The sequence below is a fragment of the Rhincodon typus genome, chromosome 19, assembly GCF_021869965.1.
Source record: "Rhincodon typus isolate 14 chromosome 19, sRhiTyp1.1, whole genome shotgun sequence".
Lineage (NCBI taxonomy): Eukaryota > Metazoa > Chordata > Chondrichthyes > Orectolobiformes > Rhincodontidae > Rhincodon > Rhincodon typus.
Genome location: NC_063350.1, coordinates 14,633,517 through 14,653,659, shown reverse-complemented (window position 1 = coordinate 14,653,659; position 20,143 = coordinate 14,633,517). Strand labels below are relative to the sequence as shown.

The 20,143-nt window shown below is 40.4% G+C and overlaps 1 protein-coding gene across 1 annotated transcript in view; it reads right to left on the bottom strand.

The window, feature by feature from the left end:
* ncoa3 (nuclear receptor coactivator 3) overlaps nt 1-19,855 on the bottom strand; it is an 80,449-nt gene extending 60,594 nt beyond the window's left edge. The window contains exons 1-2 of the mRNA XM_048608542.1: nt 19,784-19,855; nt 67-142 (exon numbers count right to left, since the gene is read on the bottom strand). The gene's annotated coding sequence lies outside the window, so the exon portion shown is untranslated. The remainder of the gene's footprint in view (nt 1-66; nt 143-19,783) is intronic.
* Between the last annotated feature and the right edge of the window lie 288 nt (nt 19,856-20,143).

Sequence of the window (20,143 nt, the reverse complement as noted above, 5' to 3'; positions counted from 1 at the left end):
ATTTTTAAGTTGCTCACCAGTAAGGAGCATTGCCCCAAATTATCAGAAGTATTATTCACAAATTACCTCAGCTTCAATCTGTAAACTCCTGGATGATGCTGCAATTTCTTCTAATAGTGCAATCAATCATCACGTGTCATATCTATAAAGCAAGAAGAGACATTAAACATTTTGTTGCAAAATTGAGCAAAAATGGCCAACAAGCTTGTTATCCGTGCATGTGATGCAACAACATTGAAGGAAACATCATTTCAACAGAAGTATCTGAATGAAAAATTGAAATGAGAGTTCAATCCACCATCTTCACTTCTACTCTTCTTAACAACTTGTGAATCATAACTTCATACCATGGCTGTCCATGCTTGCTCCTTGTCACTGAACAATCTATGTTTAGCACAAAAAGGTGGTGTACTTCTAATTACATTACTGCTGAGGAATTATTTTACATTGCTGGATATTATCCCCACAAATCACTGTCAAATCTTGCAAGTACTGAAAAGATAACAAAATGAAGGTAAAGGTGTTCATTTCAGTTTTAATTCAGGAACAGAAAACTTCACTTGAAATTCAACACATTTAATCCTTTATAAATCGAACTCTTGAAACTAGTTTCTTATTTAAATTTGATCTAGTTTACACAAGAGTAAATACAGTAACAAGAGTGCTACATCTGACAGCTTCCCAATTTCAATGGGATCACTAAGACATGCTTTCAAAGTTAGGAGAAAATTTGAAGATTTTACTAATGCACATATTTTAAAAAAAGACCTTCAATCTTAACTTTCGCAACAATTATTTCTCCATCAGTGCAAGAGATCAGTTAAAAGCATGAAATATTCCTGCTGTAAATTTTCAGCCAAGTGATCATAAACCATTGTGAACTTATACACCATTTTGTTTGGCAGATCTACAGGAAATGAGTAAACAGCTTCAATTTGATGGGTGGAGCCACAGTTTCAAGCAAATCAATACACGCAAAAGGAACATCTATTAATGTTTTTACAGTAACTTAGCTGGGATAAATGAGACACAGTTGAGCAGTAAATGCACATCATAGGTTTCGTATAAACACCATCTTAATTTTTTGGCTGTAAACTAAACATAAATGGGAAAAGATACTGCTTTAAACTAAGGAAACCGTGGAATAACTTGTCAGTTTTAAAAGTGAACAACCGCATCTCTGTCAGTTTTATTTGCAATGCTGCCTTATTCAAGCAGAAGGGAAGAATGCTGGGTACTGCAACTCCATGTGTGCACAAAAATTAGTCTTTTGATTGCTTTTTCTACTGACCATTGTTCTTTGCTCAGAAGTTCTGACCGTCGTACCCAACACCTGACTGGCTGCTGGGAAAATGGCTACAGCCCTGTAATGTGCATGATAGAGAAGAAACAGCTAGCCTGCAAAGATAAAGCACCCGAATCCTTCTCTTGCCCTCCTGCGTGGAGTAGTAACAAAATCTTCCAGTAGCTGTTCTCATTCACCATTTCCTTGTTTTTAAAAAAACTGCAAAGTTCCTTGTCGAAAAGAAAAGGGGAGAAAAAGACACGTCGAGAGACAATGAAAAGGCAAATCTTCAACCACTGAACGCAATATAGAGAATCGGTATATCCATAATTTCATGTCCTCTTGAAAGAGTCAAAAGGAACTCAAGAAAAACAACTCATTGACACCTGGAATCTGAACTAGTGGCAGTGCTGTGTTTCAATGACAATATTTCCCTCTTATCGCATCTCAATGTGCAAGTCTTTGAGGTTGTGAATGGGAATTTTAAAAGGGGTAGAGATTAAGTTACAGAATTACAATTTAGCAATTCAGGTTTCTTTTCTTGCCATGTGAGAAAAACTGCTTGTCTTGTTAATGACAAAAAATAATTGCATATTCTTTTAACCCGAGTCATTCAGGTTAAAAACTAGGCAATTCGGTGGTTTAATCAATTTTCAGATTGGTGATGATTCCGGGCAGAGGGGGCTCAATTTGTAGCACATTAGCCAATGAGTAATGAGACTTGCTTCAAAACACAAGACTATGAGCAAGTAGGAATACTGTATTTGTCACAAGCAACAGGCCTCGAGGTGACACCCAGCAAAGGACACCCCCACGCCCCCAGCGTCAAGGTGACACCCAGCCAGGGTACCCCCCCCAATCCCCTGGCCTCAAGGCGACACTCAGCCAGGGTCCCCCACCCTCCATAACCTGGCCTCAAGGCGACACCCAGTGAGGGTCCCCCCCACCTACCTCGAGGTGACGCCCAGCATGGACTCATCTGCTCCATCCGTTTCTTTCTCCCCCACTCTTTTTCTCTGCTTTAGAACGACTGTAAATGTCGAACTTTTAACTTTATTTCTTTATTTTTCTAATTTATATCGAAGGTTTTGTACCTAGGCACCTTTGTACCTAAGATGGCACCAGAAATGGCGACTTTCTACAGTTTTCACAGTACTCATGTATCCCTTTACTTGAGTACATGTGACAACAAAACCTAATTCTAACTTTCAAACAAGAAAATTCTAGTTAAAATCTCTGTAGCTTTTTCACTCATCAGAAAAATCACTGTTGCCTTAAGTTTTCCAAAAACATGGAACACAGAAACATAAAAGCAACAGGAGTATATCACTCAGCCCTTTGAGCCCACTCCACTAATTAGTACAATTATGCTGATCATCTAACTTAGTACCCTGCTGCCACTTCCTCACCATACCAAACGATCATTTTAGCCCCAAGAACTTTACCTAACTCCTTGAAAATATTCAACATTTTGGCCTCAACTGTTTTCTATGGCAGAAAATTCCACAGGATCACCACTCAGTGAAAAACCTACTCCTTATGTCAGTTCAAAGGTCCTACCTACACCTTTAGACTGTGACCTCCGGTTATGGATTTCCAAGTCATTGGGAACATCTTTCTAGTATTTACCCCTGTCTTGTCCTGTTACAATTCCATTCCAAAAAGGATTTATCTGTTTTGTTTTCCATGCACCAAGAGCCCAAATATTCACAGGGCACAGTGGCAAATTAGGATTAATTTGCTGAGTTGGCATTTCAGGATGGGGTCATGTCAACTGAATAAAATAGATAATGCCTTTGTAACAGTACAGAGCATCTTCAATACCTGTTAAATTCACAGCAAAGCATGAAGGAACATGTGAAGACATAATGTGTTGCTGCAATCAGCAAAATTCGACTCCTTCACGCAAGAACTACCTCATTCGGCACACTGCCATCCTTCATTCAAAGGTAGAACAAATCAGAATAAATTCATAATGGCAAGAGTCTAGGAGGAATGGAGCAATTAAACAGTTGCACACAAAAATCAGTAAAAGCTAGTGCACAGGTACAGAAAGTAATCAGAAAGGTGAGTGGAATGTTTGCCTTTATCCCAAGACGATAAGAATTCACAAGTGAGGAAGTGATACTTCATACAGTCTTGGCCAAAACCAGCGTGAAAAATGCAAACCACAAAACAGAATGTTATTGGAAGGCGCAGAATGCAGATTCAATCTGACATCAGGTCTTAAAGGACAGGTTACATACATAAAGCTTCCATATCTGAGTGTTCAGAAAGTTCAGGGATAATTTAATTCAAGCATTTCAGGCTGCCAGATTTGATAAAGATAAATAGAAGGTATTTCCTCTGATGGGGGAGGAAGAGTCCTGTAAAAGAGGACATGATCTTATTATAGAGGTAGTAAGAACTGCAGATGCTGGAGTCAGTGATCACAGTGTGGAGCTGGAGGAACACAACAGGCCACGCAACATCAGAGGAGCTGGGAAGTTGACGTTTTGGGTCAGGACCCTTCTTTAGAAATGGGGATAGGGGAAGGGAGCTCAGAAATAAATAGAGAAGGAGGGGTGGAGCTGGGGAAGGTCGGTGGGATGGTGATAGGTGAGTGCATGTAGGCAGTGAGGTGGGAATGGTGAATAGGTGGGAGAAGATGGACAGGTTGTGTCAGGTCAAGGATGCGGGGAGGAGAAGAAGGATTGGTTATGGGATGAGGCCAGGGGGCGGGGAGATTTGAAAACAGGTGAAATCCATGTTTAGGCCATCAGGCTGTAGGCTCCCAAGGCAGAATATGAGGTGCTGCTCCTCCAGTTTGTGGGTGGCGTCATTGTGATGCTGGAGGATGCCCAGGATGGACATATCATCCAGGAAGTGAGAGGAGTTAAAATGGTTCATGACCGGAAGCTGTTGTCGTTTTGAGCAGATGCTCTTCAAAACGATCTCCGAGCCTCCGCTTGGTCTCACCGATGTACAGGGGGTCACATCGAGAGCAGCAGATGCAGTAGACCAAGTTGATGGATGTGCAGGCGAACTACTGTCTAATGTGGAAGGTTTGTTTTGTGCCTTGAATGGAGGGGGTGGGGGGGGAGGTGTAGGGGCAGGCGTAGCACTTCCTGTGGTTGCAGGGAAACGTGCCGGGGGTGACGGGGTTACTGTGGAGTGGACGAGGGAGTCACGGAGACAGCAGTCCCGATGAAAGGCAGATAGGGTGGAGAGGGAAATACCTTTTTGGTTGTGGGGCCGGATTGGAGGTGGAAGTGGCGGAGAATGATACGTTGGATGCGGAGGTTGGTGGGGTGATATGTGTGAGGACAAGGGGGATTCTGTCTTTATTTTTGTTGGGGGTAGGGGATGTGAGGTGAGAGGTACGGAAAATGCAAGAGATGTGGTTGAGGGCATTTTTGATCACCGGAGAAACTGGAGGAGCAGCACTTCATATTACGCCTCGGGAGCCTACAGCCCGACGGCCTAAACATGGATTTCACCAGTTTTAAAATCTCCCCACCCCTGGCCTCATACCATGTCCAACCCTCCCTCTCATCCCCACCTCGATGACTTGAAACAACCTATCCATCTTCTCTCCCACCTATCCGCCCCACTGAACCCACTGACCAATCCCCACCACTCCATACCTGCACTCACCTATCACCATCCCACCTACCTTCCCCAGCCCCACCCCTCGTCTCCATTTACTTCTGAGCTCCCTTCCCTGTTCCCATTTCTGAAGAAAGGTCCTGACCAGAAACGTTAACTTTCTTGCTCCTCTGGATGCTGCTTGGCCCGCTGTGTTCCTTCAACTCCACACTGTGTTATCTCATGATCTTATTACAGCCGAGCCATTTAGGAGTTAAACCAAATGCAGGAAGCATGTCCTCAAAAGGGTAGAGAAAATGCTTGAATGCTTCCATTAATGGTTATAGATGTATGTCAAACATTTTAACAACTGAAATGGATAGATACTTCTTTGGTAAGGGTGTGAAGGAAAATTAGTCAACAGCAGGTAAACTGAGTTCAGGCAAATAAATAGCAAAACAAGCATAGGGGCTTACGTTTGTTTTGATTATTTACTTCAAAGATGTAATGCTGCTCTCAAATTACATTGAACAACGAAATTGGCAATGAATAGCAGTCCACCTTTTTCCTTATTCTTGCCATCTTCTCAAACTCACTTGTCCAAGTACCAGGTGTGAAAATCTAGTAGTGCGTTCAATCATTTTGTCAAACACAGACAAACAAAACATTGACATTTACCCACATTACTGCTTAATGACTTGACTTTCTCAGTGATCCTTTTAATGCATTCGAAAAAGAACTTGAATCATTACTATCTCATGCTGCAGGTCTAGAAAAACGAAGGCCATACTGTGTTGAGTATTATTGTGAATTTACAGTCAGAGTAGAACAAAGAAGAAATGAGAATTCAGCAAAAAAATTTAAACAACCATGTCCCAATTCTTTACCCTCAAGGGGAGGTAATGGTCCAGATAATATTCTGGGGACCTGGGTTTGAATCCTGCCATGGCAAATAGTGGAATTTGAATTCAATAAATATCTGGAATTAAGAATCTAGTGATGACCATGAATCCCTTGTTGATTGTTGAGAAAAACAATCAGGCTCACGAATGTCCTTTAGGGAAGGCAATTGCCATCCTTACCTGGTCTGGCCTACATGCAACTCCAGGCCCACAACAATGTGGTTGACTGAACTGCTCTCTGGGCAATTAGGGATGAGCAGTAAACGCTGGCCTAGCCAGCACCACCCTCATCCTGTGAGTGAATAAAGAAAAAAAAAGTACCACAAAAACATACCAAATAATTTCTTCACATTTTTAGCCAAGTCTCCATTCTTCATTCAAGACAGTTGAACATTGTTATTAATAATTATAATGTGTACAGATTCACCAATTCTTGATTACCCAAGACTTTCTATCAGTTTTCTCTTCCATAGATCAATCAAGCTCCCGAAGCTTGGGCATTTACTTCGATGAGTGTTTAAAAAATTTGGACATGTTCTAGACAATTTTGTGCTAGTAATATACCACAGATTTTTTTCAGACAGCACATATATTCATGGCATCCTTACAATCCGATATATTGTGGATGAATTTGACTTAAAATATCAAAAAAAAGAGTGCTGCCACAGCCAAAAATGGCTATGGATGCAAGTTACATGGTTGCTTAAGAAACAGGCCAACACAATGTCACACCTGTGTCACACTGGTCTTCCCTTCTTTATTCATCTACCCTGCTCTGGTGTTTTATAAATTATTCCTCCCCTTGTGGATACCTTTTCCCACACCCAAGTAACTTTGTGTTTCAAATGATGTCAATTCAACAGATGTGAGGGGAACTTCAAACAACCACCCTCCAAATGAGAAAACGCAAGTCGAAACACAGGACTATGATTTTAGGACTATAAAAACAAGGTACTGATGACCCTCTGCTCAACAACAAAGCACCCCTGTGGACTCCGTCCCATACCGCAGCCATATTTTGTGTTAATTCCTTTGAAGAATATACAAGGACAGCAGTTTCAAATCCTCTGGAGCACGCGAGTGGGAATGAATGGTTTCATGTGTACTAGCCTGGGTTCAAAGTGTTAGAGTACTATGAAGATCAGTTGAAGATCTGTCCCTTTGTCACCACTGTGTTGCAGGTAAAGACACTCATTTACTCAAGTACAAGAACTCATCCAGCTATCAGCCAGACAAAAGGAAACAGACTAACAAAATGTGCTCGGTCATCCTGAATGCTGAAATTCAAATCATGGCCGAAAAGAATCTCAACTACAGAATCTCAATGGCAGAATCTGCATAAACAAGGATTATGAAAGCGACTGCTGAACTAGCAATGCCATCGCTACAGGAAACCTCGATTGACGAGCTGCGATCATCTGATCTTCGTAAACAATTCAGAGACTGATCCATATATCTGTTTCTAATTTTCTTTAAATCCTTTTGTACTCACCTCTTTTCTTCTACTCTGGCTCTAATGCCAATTATTCTCACATTTAGTAATTTATAAACTCACTGTTTTTTGCCCCCCCAAAATAAAAGCCCGCTTAAAATTACTTCATTTGAAACACCAGTTTAGTTAGGTCTGGGAAAAGGTGTTCACAAGGAAAGGGATCCTTTATAAAACATCAGAGCAGTGTGGGTGAATAAAGAAGGAGACACCGACTTGATGGCTTGCATAGCCTTCAAATTGTCAAAAGGCAGACAGACACATTCTTTAATCTATTCAACCTTTTGCCTTTCTTTAATAAACTTGCTAGAGAAGCTACTACTGCACTGAAATTCAGAATGACCTTCCAATAAAATCCACTCAGGCCAACATATTGCAAAATTCAATGTTTTTGTCTTAGGCATGGGAAGTTCCACGATAGCCTTTATTTTTCCTTTGCTAGATCCAAGAAATGTGGCATAAGTCACTTTTACTTTGGCAAATTCACTTTTAGGTATAACTGTAACCAAGAATTTTCCTCAAATCCCTGCTGATTCTAGTTTTACATCTTTACAATGTTTGATATTGTGAATGCTACCTGAAGATGTGAATTGTTTTATACCTAAGCCATTTATTATTTCTCTTAACATTTGTGACATAAAATCTGAACCTCCATCTGGTCATATTGCTTTAGGTCATCTATAACTTGTAAACAATTGAACTAACTTCTCAAATATCATTTTTGCTATATTTTTCCCCAAAAGCACATCATTGGGTAACCTTGACAAAACATTCACTATTGTTAACAAAGAAATGAAGCAATTCTCACTCTGGTTTCACATAGAGGGTCCTAGAAAACTTATTATGACCTGGCTAATCTGTTCTTCAAAATATGATATCAGAATCAAAGGTGCAATTTTAATGAAGGGTTGTGGATTGCACAGAACTTGTTAGGTACAGTACAAAATTTCACCGCATCTTTATGTAATCTTGGCCAGAAAATATTTTCTCTTATATTAACTAGTGGTTTCCTTATACCCAAGTGACCTGCCATTGAAACATTATAAGCCACTCGAAATGGATTACTGCCTATCTCCCACTAACTGCATTTGAGGTGGTCTCCATTTCCACATTCACATGTTGCCTTTCAAATACTAATATTGAGGTATTGGCTCAGATTCAATTTCTGAGTAACCTGTTTGATACTGCTCTCTCAACTCAGGATCTCTCTGTTGCATTTCCATTAAAAAAAAAATGGTCTAAACATGGAGATGCTAAGAACTGCCAACGCTGGAGATCTTTCTGAAGAAGGGTCCTGACCCGAAACGTCAACTTTCCTGCTCCACTGATGCTGCCTGGCCTGCTGTGTTCTTCCAGCTCCACACTGTATGGTATAAACATGTCAACCTCAGTCTCTCTACTTTTGTCCTTTCTGTTTAGGTTTTCGAAAACAGTGTCAAGTTACTGAATTTCCATGCCATCGCCCTTATTCATTGAATTAGACAAGAGGGGGCACCAACAGTCACAACAGTGTCAGGAAACAATCAAGGATGTTACTCTGAGACAACAAAGTGCAGAGCTGGATGAAGGGTCTAGGCCCAAAACGTCAGCCTTCCTGCTCCTATGATGCTGTTTGGCCTGCTGTGTTCATCCAGCTCTGCACCTTGTTGTCTCGGATTCTCCAGCATCTGCAGTTCCTACTATCAAGGATGTTACTCTTACAGCTTGTCATTTTCTTTTAATGACCCTCCAAAAGCCACAGTGAGACAAATATTTTTGAACCATACAGGTCATTCCCCAATGTGGCATCCATTCCTTCTACAAGGATTTTGTTTTAATACTGCAAATGCAACTTCTCCACTTGCTAAGTGACTCTTTAATCCTACTCTACATAATGGTACCTGTTGTAAGCTGGGTATACCTCCAATTAATATTTATTCCATTTACTAATTCCTCTGGAAGACAAATTACATCATCAGCCAGCACGTGCAGCTAACTTGTTCCAGCATCTTTCAGTACCTTTATTGGTTTGCCTCCTTGACGAGAAGTCAAACGAAACTATTCCCTTTCAAGTAAAATATTCTGATTATCCAGTGGCTCTGATTCTCCTCATCAATAATCGAGGAAGAGTTTTCTTTTCCCCAATGGCTCAGCAATTTCTCTGTTTCTATTAGGTTCTGAGGCAACATACTCCACTTGTCCCATGGCCATTCTGTTTCCTAAATACAATGTTTTCTGAGGATCCTTTGGCATTTTTATTGTTAGAATAATTCTCCCAAAGCAGCATAGAAAAATTGCAGCACAGAAAGAAGCAATTCAGCTCTTCATCGCTGCAGTCGATGAATTAAGGGAGCTGCCCCCAACGTAATCACACTTTACACCATCTAGTCCACAGTCCTACAGGTCACAACACTTCACAAGCAGATCCAGATTCCTCTTCAACGAGCTGACGGTTTCTGCCTCAGCCAAATAGGGCGGTGAATTCCAGACACCTACCACCCCTTGGTTTGGTGCCCCTTCTAATTCTTTTACCTACCACCTTAAGTTTGTGCTCCCTGGTAACTGGTGTCTCCACAAGGAGAAATGTCCAAGTCCAATCTATCCAAGCTCCTCATTATCTTATAGTCACCTGTCAGCCTCCTCTCTTCTAAGCAAAACAATCTCAGCCAATGGTATCTCTGTGATATCATTTTTAAGTTCAAGCATTTCTCCTTCATTATTTGGGCATCCTTTCATTTATTTCCTATAACAAAGAGCATTTCCAATCCCAGATATTCTATTCTTTCAATTTCTTTGTGATTATCATATGACCATTTCTCCATGTTACTCTTTTGAGAAATCATAGCTAAATACAATGTTGGAATTCTTCCATAATCATGAATGTTCTTGCACTGTCAATTTCTTCTGTACCTTCAGGAATTGTAACCCCTGAAACTACAGCGTTTCTTCTTTTCTTTCAAATTGTACAAATGTCTGATCAGGATTCTTTTTTATGGTCCTAAATTTTAATTGATAAGCCTCGGAAACACTGAGTATTGCTCTTTTAATAGTTTAATTTATCTGCAGAATATTCTTCTGATTAAATGGTCAGCACTATGTAACAAAGATCAAATCATATTTTGACCACCAAATTTACAGCTATCCTTTCAAATGAAGAAAAATATCTTTCAACTCCACTGTCTGTAAATTAAGGCACAAAATAAAGCTTTCCTGTCAAGAAAGAATTAAACGGTGGGCCATTTAGGACTGAGGTGAAACAAAATTTCTTCACCCATAAAGGTAGTGAGCCTGTGGAATTCACAACGTGGTTCAGGTCAAAGCATTGAATGTTTTCAAGAAAGAGTTAGATATAGTTATCAGGGATCAAGGGGAGAAAATGGGAACAGGGCACTGACTTGGATGATCAGCCATAATGATACTGAATGGCAGAGAAGATTCAAAGGGCCAATTGGCCTACTCCTGCTCCTACTTTCCATGCTTCCAAACCAAATCCCTCATCACATTCTGAATGATTTGCTAAACTACTTTCTCCTCTTTTTCCTTTATTCTTAGATTTTTCTCAAGCCAAGTTTGTTTGATTTTTTTTCGTCTTTGAGTTTGGCCTTTCAAATTCCATTCCCTTTTTTCTTTCTCCTCATTTGCCATTTTAAGCTTTTTTAATTCCATCTCAATTTCCATTTATCATTTAGTTCTCATCTCTTGCCATTGCTCTTTAATTCTCGACCCTTTCTATTACGCTTTAATGGTTTTTTTTCCCTCAAGTTTTTCTTCCATTTTTAACTAAATCTTAGTGAATTTCTGACCTTTGAAAAATTAAAGAGTCAGCATGCATTTGTTTTTAAAAAAAAAGTGTCTGACTAACTTACTGTAGATTTTTGAAGAGGCAACCGAGAGATTTGATGACAACAAATCTGTTGTGTGGTGTGTGTGGACTTGCAAAGGAATTTGACACAGTACCACACACAGACTTAGGGTAAAATTGCAGGTCATGGGATAAAAAGGGACAGTAACAACTTGAATTCAAAATTAGCTGAGGGATAGAAAATACAGTCATAATTAATGGGTATTTTCTGGACAGTCATGTGGTTTCTGGAGGAGTTCCCCAGGGGTCAGAATTGAGACACACTTTTCCTGATTTCGAAAATGATTTTGATCCCTACGCACCAAAATTATTTCAAAGATTATCAATGACACAAAACTTGAGATAACGGTAAAGTGTGGAAAGGACAGAGCAGAACTTCAAAGATACATGTAGAGATAGCGAGAACTGCGATGCTGGAGTCAGAGACAACAGTGTGGAGCTGGAGGAAGACAGCAGGCCAGACAGCATCAGAGGAGCAGAAAAGTTGATGTTCCGGGTTGGGACCCTTCTTCAGAAATAGGGAGGGGGAAGGGAGCTCAGAAATAAAAAAAAAGGGGTGGGGCTGGGGAAAGTAGGTGGGATGGTGATAGGCGAGTACAGGTGGAGGAGTGGAGGGGATTGGTCAGTGGGATGGGTGGGGCAGAAAGGTGGGAGAGAACATGGACAGGTTGCGTCAGGTCAAGGAGGTGGGGATGAGAGGGAGGGTTGGACATGGGATGGGGAGATTTTAAAACTGGTGAATTCCAATTTAGGCCATCAGGCTGTAGGCTCCCAAGGCAGAACATGAGGTGCTGCTCCTCCAGTTTACAGGTGGTGTCATTTGACACTGGAGGAAATACATTGACAAGTTCTTGGATGGGCGAATTTATGGCAGATAAGTTCAACATAGAGAAGTGTGTGGTGATCCATTTTGGTACAAAGAACATGGGGAGCCAGTGTAAAATAAAAAAGGTACTGTTCTGAAGCGTGCATTAGTAGTTGTATATGTGCTTAAGTAATTAAAGCTTGGAGGACAATTGGAGAGAACTGTTTAAAAAGCATCCAGAATTCTAGGCTTAGGAGGAAAAGTACAGACCCAGGAAGGTTAGGCTGACCTTGCACAGGACGCTCATTAGCCCTAAGGTGCAACACAGTGCATAATTCTGGATATTACACTTTAAGAAGGGTATGAATATACTAGGGAGAGTGCAGTAGAAGTTTACAAGACATCCATCAATAGACCCCTTATGCCTGTGATATCTTTCAAAGGCCTCTGTGCACCTGGACAACTGCTGGCATTCAGTCATTACACTTCACTGGCAACATCACAGCACAGCAGCCAGAAGGACACACCACATAGCTGGTGTGGCAGACACTGCCTCACACTTACCACATTTACTTCTGACAACCCCATTCTCTTACCAGACTCGCAGTTTGGCTACCATGCCACACACTTGACCTATTTGTCGCTACATTCCACATGAACACCCCCTCTAAGTCAGCGTTACCTTGTCCTCAATACTCACTGGCCACGGGTACCCGCATGGGCCCAAGGTATGTCTGCCTCATCATAGGAGATGTGGAACACTCTCATTAATTTATCCGCTGTTACACTGGCACTATCCCGCACCTCTTCCTCCACTACATCAATGACTATTTCGGCGCTGCCTCGTGCTCAACTTTACTGACACCTTTCACCCCAACCTCAAATTCACCTGGACCATCTCTGACACCTCCCTTTCCTTCCTGGACCTCTCCATCTCCATCTCTGGTGACCACCTCGAAACCAATGTCTATTTCAAGCCCACCGACTCCCTCAGCTACCTGGGCTACACCTCCTCTCACCCACCTCCTGCAAAAACGCAATCCCATACTGCTAATTCCTCTGCCTCTGCCGCGTCTGCTCCCAAGATGGGGCGTTCCACTCCCAAATATCCCAGATGTCCTCCAATTTCAAGGACTGTAATATCACCCCCCTCCAGTGATTGAAAATGCCCTCAACTGCATCTCTTGCATTTCCTGCACTTCTGCTCTCACACCGTCTCACCCAACAAAAATAAAGACAGAATCCCCTGTGTCCTCGCATATCACCCCACCAACTTCCCATTCTCGTCACTTTCGCCACCTACAATCCGACCTCACAACCAAAGAGATATTTCCCTCCCCACCCCTATCTGCCTTTCGTAGGGACCGCTCTCTCCGTGACTCCCTTATCTGCTCCACACTCTCCACTAATCCCACCACACCCAGCACCTTTCCCTGCAACCGCAGGAAAAGCTACACCTGCCCGTCTCACCTGCATTCAAGGCACAAAACAAACGTTTCATATCAGACAGGGGTTCACCTGCACATCCGTCAATTTGGTCTACTGTTTTTGAATCACAATTAATTAATCTCTTACTGTCCATGATTGTTTGCTGCACCCAGCTCTCAATCACCGAAAGTAGGTGTCAATGAGTGTCTGTCTGGCTTGTAGCACCTGATGCAGCTGGGTTCCATCATGGGCCACAACAGCTTCCTCCCCCACCGGCATTCTGGTCTTCCTCCTCAAAAGAGTGCAAGTACTGGTTCACAGGAATGACTGCTGAAAACTCCCCAGACTGTACTGGGTCAGACTTTGAACAGCTCAAATGGACGACTAATCGTGGGGAAGTCCCTGGACTATGTGGGAGCTGGAGCCACCTGAGTGACAGTGGCTGCCCACTTCACCGGGCTGAGGACTAGCCCCCACAAGTGTCCGACATGGCAAACTGATTGACAAAAGGTGTTTGCTGTGCAGGTAGCTGGCGCATGCTGTAAGCAGTACTGATATAGCTGCTCTGTGTGCTGTTCATCCAGAATTCTGGCTCCACCTCCCCAGACAGCTCTACATTGAGAAGCTGTCTGGTGTGTGCAAACGATCACTTCAAGATGGCAGTTATACCATTTGGATCTGACTGAGGCAGCAACAAACTAATAGGCATGGCATGGTAAGGCAAGGTACAGTTGCTGCCAGCATACAAGTAAGTGCAAAGTAAGTGAGCACTAAGACATCAAGCAAGTTGAGATGCGGCAGGCACAATCCTTGAGCTGGAGTCTTGCTCCTGCTTGCAAAGTGTCCCTGATGTAGCCTTTCAATACCAATCGGCATGCCCATGCCATTCCCAGTACTGACTTTGGGTTTCAGAAGTTGCTGCCACACAGGGACCTTGGAGGTCCAAACAGAAGACAAATTAATTCAAGGGAAGATTACCTGCAATGTGTTTGTTTAAGCGGTCTGACAGTCACAGAGATGCTAAGGTGGTTGTGATATGTTGACAGATGCCAATGTCTATGGACAAAGGCTGCATGCAGCTGGAGCCCCTGGATCATGCTTCGAGCTGTTAGATTGAATGTGATCTGGAGGTCATTTGGAGTAAGCAACAAGTTGAGTCAGCCAAGTATCACAACTTCCATGTCACATTTCCCTGCCCTTTAGGTAACCAGTTTGGCAAGATAGAAAGCTGATTATTAGTGAGGTGAGATAACAGAGTGTGGAGTTGGAGGAACACAGCAGGCCAGGCAGCAACAGAGGAGCAGGAAAGTTGACATTTCAGGTCAGGACACTTCTTCAGGTTCTTTTGAAGGGTCCCGACCCGAAATGTCAACTTTCCTGCTCCTCTGATGCTGCCTGGCCTGCTGCGTTCCTCCAGCTCCACACTGCTATCTCTGACTCCAGCATCTGCAGTTCTTACGATCTATTAACAAAGTGAGTTGGGCCATCAACAAGGTGTTTAACAAACAATAATCCTCCTAACTGCCAATCTGTCACTGCCTAGCAAGAAACACTCCACATCTTTTATGCTTTTCATAAATAATGGTTCAAGATGTTACTGCATTGCGACCAGCCTCACCAGACTTCTTAGCCAATTGTGCCACAAATCCTACCATTGCCCCGGTTGTTCAGACCCATAAGATTCTGCCCATTGTCTCCATTTGTCTATTTCATAGGGTACTTTGTTGTTTTGCAACAGCATAATTTTTCTAAAGCAATGAGCTATTCACGTCAAGATATTTTAAAGCTTAAGTGCACAAACATATTTCTAGGCACCCAGATACCAGTGTCATAACTCAAAATTGAAACCAATCCCTTCCCTTCTTGACTCACACAATAAAGAAAAATAAAATCAAAATTAAAGCTATAATGTTAAAAACCATGTTGCCAAATAATAACATATCATGAACCGTGATCACATCTTCATAAACCTTTCTGCCTCTCCATCTTTTTTAAAAAACTCAAACACATTTGTTGCAACCAAGCATTTACTCACCTGTCCCAATTTCTCATACCCTAGCTACATGTTTCATTGTTTCAACGCTTTGGGGAACATCTTTATCTTTATTTGAATTAAAGTGTTGTGATTATGTAAATAAGCAACAAGTTCTCTCAAGTAAAGGCTGTAAATCCAGTTAGAAAACAAGCAAACAAGTAATCTTATAATGTAATAAACTGTAAAAGTTCTAAAGAGAACAGAATAGTTACATGCTGCCTGCACAATGCCAAGCAAATAGTATTATTAAAATGGCTTGTGACAAGTGTAACTTTCAACTTCTATCTATTGTGTGATTTATTTATAATTGGTACTATATAACACTTGTGTTAAAACCATCCGATCTTTCATAAAACCAGCGTATTAGATTTAAAAAAAAGAGAAAAAAAAGTGTGGCGAAGTGTTTTTCTATTTGAACACAAACTCTAGAGCACTTAAAATGCCCCCTTTTTTTGGAAATAATTTTCATGGAAATCAGGCAAAACGATGTGGTGATAAACAATCAGGAGGCCTGAAACAAGTCACAATTAAAGGCATGCTCTTTGATCAAAAATTACTGCTAACACAAAAGGAAGAGTTTTATACTTGATAATCCCAAATCTACAACATCAATGAAGATGAAAACCACTAATTTTAAGATTATAGGAGGACAATGTACAACTCCTCTACATTAAACAGTGAGACTATATCTTTGCCACAGAAATCATTCATTCCTATGTCTGGAAGATAAAACAACCCGAAGATCTAAAATGGTCAATAAATCAGTAAGCCAGACAAATTCATTAAAACAATTGATCATATACTTAAACATCCAAGTGAGATTTAAAAATTCTGTTACCAATTTCAGGTGATTGGTGTAGTGAAACATCCAACATATTAGACAATAAAAAAAAAATATTGAGATTACTCCTGCAACAATGAAAACAAAATTCAAGTCACATGCAAGTTAATGAAAATGTACCAACTATAGGCTTACCAATGATACACCAGAGATTAATCTAATATAACTGTAATAATAAAGAAAGGTGGAATTGTAATTCTCAATAACTATAAGCATATTAGCAGCTTCAATAGAGCATAGTAATCGTTTTCTTATGGATAGGTGCCAATCAACCTATCAAGCACAGTTTGGAGTACTCTTAGCTTCATTAACTAGCAGAAACTGGAAAACCATCAGTAAAGGCTTAACAGAAAAAGACAGCCAGAAAATTTCACCATCCACACAGTTATCTTCTGTTATTTTTACAGACACAGATAGAAAATTTGGACTTCAGAAATAAATAAATCTCCAAAACAATTACCAGAACTAAATACACATGTACCAGTGGGGTATGAATGACAGTATTACCCGAGCAGCTTTGCTGCTTCACTGAACTTCTTCCAACACAAACAGCGGCACGCTCCAAATTTCAGCAGTGCTTCTTCCAGACACCTACCACCTGTCACTAGGAAAGAGCACCATCTTTTCACAACTGACCTCCTCCATAACTACTACAATTGCATCATCCAAACATGCAGGGAGTCCTGACTGCAGTTCCTTTCTTTTCTCAGCATGAGAAACAAATCCAAAGTCTGTTTGCAAAAAAAGTGCTGCAATACTGCTATTAATTTGATCGGTCCAGTAGATTAACTGCATACTGTGCCAACAGCTTACCATGAATGCAGGGGTATTTGATTAAGACCCAACACCAAATAGTTCAGGTCTCCCATGTCATAATTAAGTCAGTATAGCAAATTACTTGCCCAATAATGCTCCAGATACCCTAGATATGTAAAATAGACACTGTACACTGTACATTCTTAAAACTTCAAATGAGAGGACTCAAATCAAAGCTAAAAATACTGGTTCAAGATGACTTTTACTGATATGCCTGACAGACATTATATTAAGCAGATATTTAGTCAAATCATATAAATTAAGATTTGTGTATACACTAAGTCCTATGCCAGGCTCTTTTGAAAATATCCCTGCACCTGCTATCACAGTACTTTATCCCTTCCAACAAACTGTGTGCACTATGGTCTAACTACTTTGCCCAGAATGTTATCTTGGTGAAATTCCATTGCTGGACCCTGGTGGTTATTAGGTGCTTGTGAAAGATTCCTGGGATTTCATCAGCTTGGTGCTATGTTAGCCTCAACATCAGAAATTAAAGAGGACAAACCCCACTCCAAATTACTTTGGAGATTAAAACCCAGATTTTAAATGTGTGATATCTCAGGTACTGAAAGTTTGATATCCACTATGGCACTAACAAGGAATCTAGTAACAACTTCTTATTTGCAATGGTACAATTTGCATTCAAAGATATCTATGATTCATATAGATTATAAATGCCCTTATACAACAAATGCAGCTGCATGTGCAGACTGCGTGCTTTCTCCATCAACTTGAGGAAGCATCTGCTTTAACTGATAAAGAAATGAACAGTGAGTGGTAAAACTAATAGGGCTGTAAGAAGTGATGTTGCAGTGTTGTTGCTTTTCTTCCTCATTACAGCAACTTGTTCTGACACAAGTGGAAAGGGCAATGAAGTAACTTGAGACACTTCTGAAAATGTGATACAGTAGCCTACCTTCAGATTTCTTCTTAAAATTCTCAAAATCTTGTCTTTTGAACTGATCTATTGCAAAAGCTATGGATGTCCAGCCCAAGGAAGATCACAAACTGCAATAGGGTACACAAATCATGAAAGACCAATATGATCCCATTGCATTCCATGTGGCCAAAGATAAACTATATAGCTCATTTTCCGAGACAACAAGGTGCAGGGCTGGATGAATCAAGCAGGCCAAGCAGCATCATAGGAGCAGAAAGGCTGATGTTTCGGGCCTAGACCCTTCATCAGAAAAGGCTCATTTTCCATTTGTTCAATCCTGTAGGTGTTGTTATCACATGAAGACTACAGTTATTTTTAAAAATGTTTAAAATAGCTCACAACAATTTTAAAACGTTAGAAATTGAGACAATACGCATAACAGAAGAATGTTGGTTTATCTCTCAATTCTTCACTCAATACGAATAATTTTAATCCTTGGTAGTGGTATGAAGCAGGTAGTTTGAACTTGTCAAGTCAAAACATATTCCTGAGTCTTAAAATTACGCTCATTGTTGCTACACAAAAAGTGAAGACAAAGTTGATGCCTGGAAGTCAATGAAGAACATTAAATTAAGTAAGTGTTGTGCATCATTCATGGGTCCATTGCAGAGTGGCCTGCAGAGGATTGTCACTTAAGTTCAGCAAATTTTCACTTTATGCTTAGAAACATTTGCAGTACTACAAAGCTGCTCAGTGTGTTAACCTTCCAAAGGTAGTGGCAGCTTGCTAGTTAAATGGAGGAGGAAGTATAACAGATTTTATTCAGAATAAATCCAGGTAGAATTAGGTCATGAGCAGGAAGGGCAAGAGAGAGGGGAAATATTTTCGTTGCTGTGATACCACAACAATCCATAGTTACTACCTCCTTCTAACCCAGATAATCAAGAACAAACTGCAATTTATACCAGCTCCAATTCTAGTGATTTGAAAAATGGAGTAGCAATTTATGAAAAGCAAAAATTGTTTCTTTAAAATCACTGCAATTCTTTGTCATTTTATCCAAGCTTTTTCCTTTATAAAATAAAGTGCTTCTCTGTTCTTATACTGAGGTTAGACTTGCAGCTATACACTTTTCTTTAAAAAGGTGGCAGTTAACTGTGGTGAAACCTCCCAACTCCATTTAGTACCATCTCCCGTACACTGAGTTCTGTTGAAAACCAGACTTGAATTTACTAATGTACTCTCAAATATATTCTAGTCAAAATCCAAACATTATGTTGATAAAGAGATAAGGATGAGAAAGGATCTTTCAGACACCACCACATTATTCAGGGTTACACACAGCATCTATTCAGACTCATGCATCTACTTTGCATATTTCAGAAGTTTGACACTATTTTCTAGCCTGTTCAAACTTTGCTGATCAATTAAATGAATACCTTGATTTAACAGATACCGTTATCAACAGATACAAGAATATGCTGGACATGACATTAACTTAAGTAAAATTAACTTAAGACAACTGTACATGCAATAAAATGTCAACAGATGGATGTGTCACTAGTCACATGGATAAATATTTCTCAAATATGCAACATAGTACCACTGCTGAAAATTATAGATTTTTCCCTTTATGATCACATGTACCCTTGTAACAAATGTACATATTTATTTCAGAATGAATACAGATACCAACGCTGCTTCAAGCAAAAAAAACTTTTAATCTTGAGAATGTCTAAAAATAATCTTTGGCAAGCAAAACTGAAATAATTGCACCCACACACCCGAGAAGCATAGTCACTAACACAGCACTTCCAGTAATATGCTTTTTATGTAGAGGAAGTCAGCATAAACAGTGAACAGATATTACACAAAAAAAACTGATGCTTACCTTTAACCAATGAGAACGCTGAAAGTGGGCAAATTGCCAAGACGTTGCTGGCATTCTGATAAAAAACCTAAGTACAACCTAGTTAGCTAAAAGTAATATTTCTTCTTTTAAAAAAAAAAGTCTTTTTTCTACCTTGATCTTCTTGAAGATTAGACAAAGTACTACATACTAAAGCTGAGCCAAACAGCTTTCAAAATTTAAAGTACTCGGCTTGCTACTGGGGAAAACAGAAAACAGGAAATATATCAACAAAACTCATCAGCTTGTTTCACTTAGTTCACGTGATCTTTGCCCAGTCAGCAGCCAATGCATTCGCCTTCCTGTATTGCCAGAATTATTGCACTGATCGTAATGACTGCT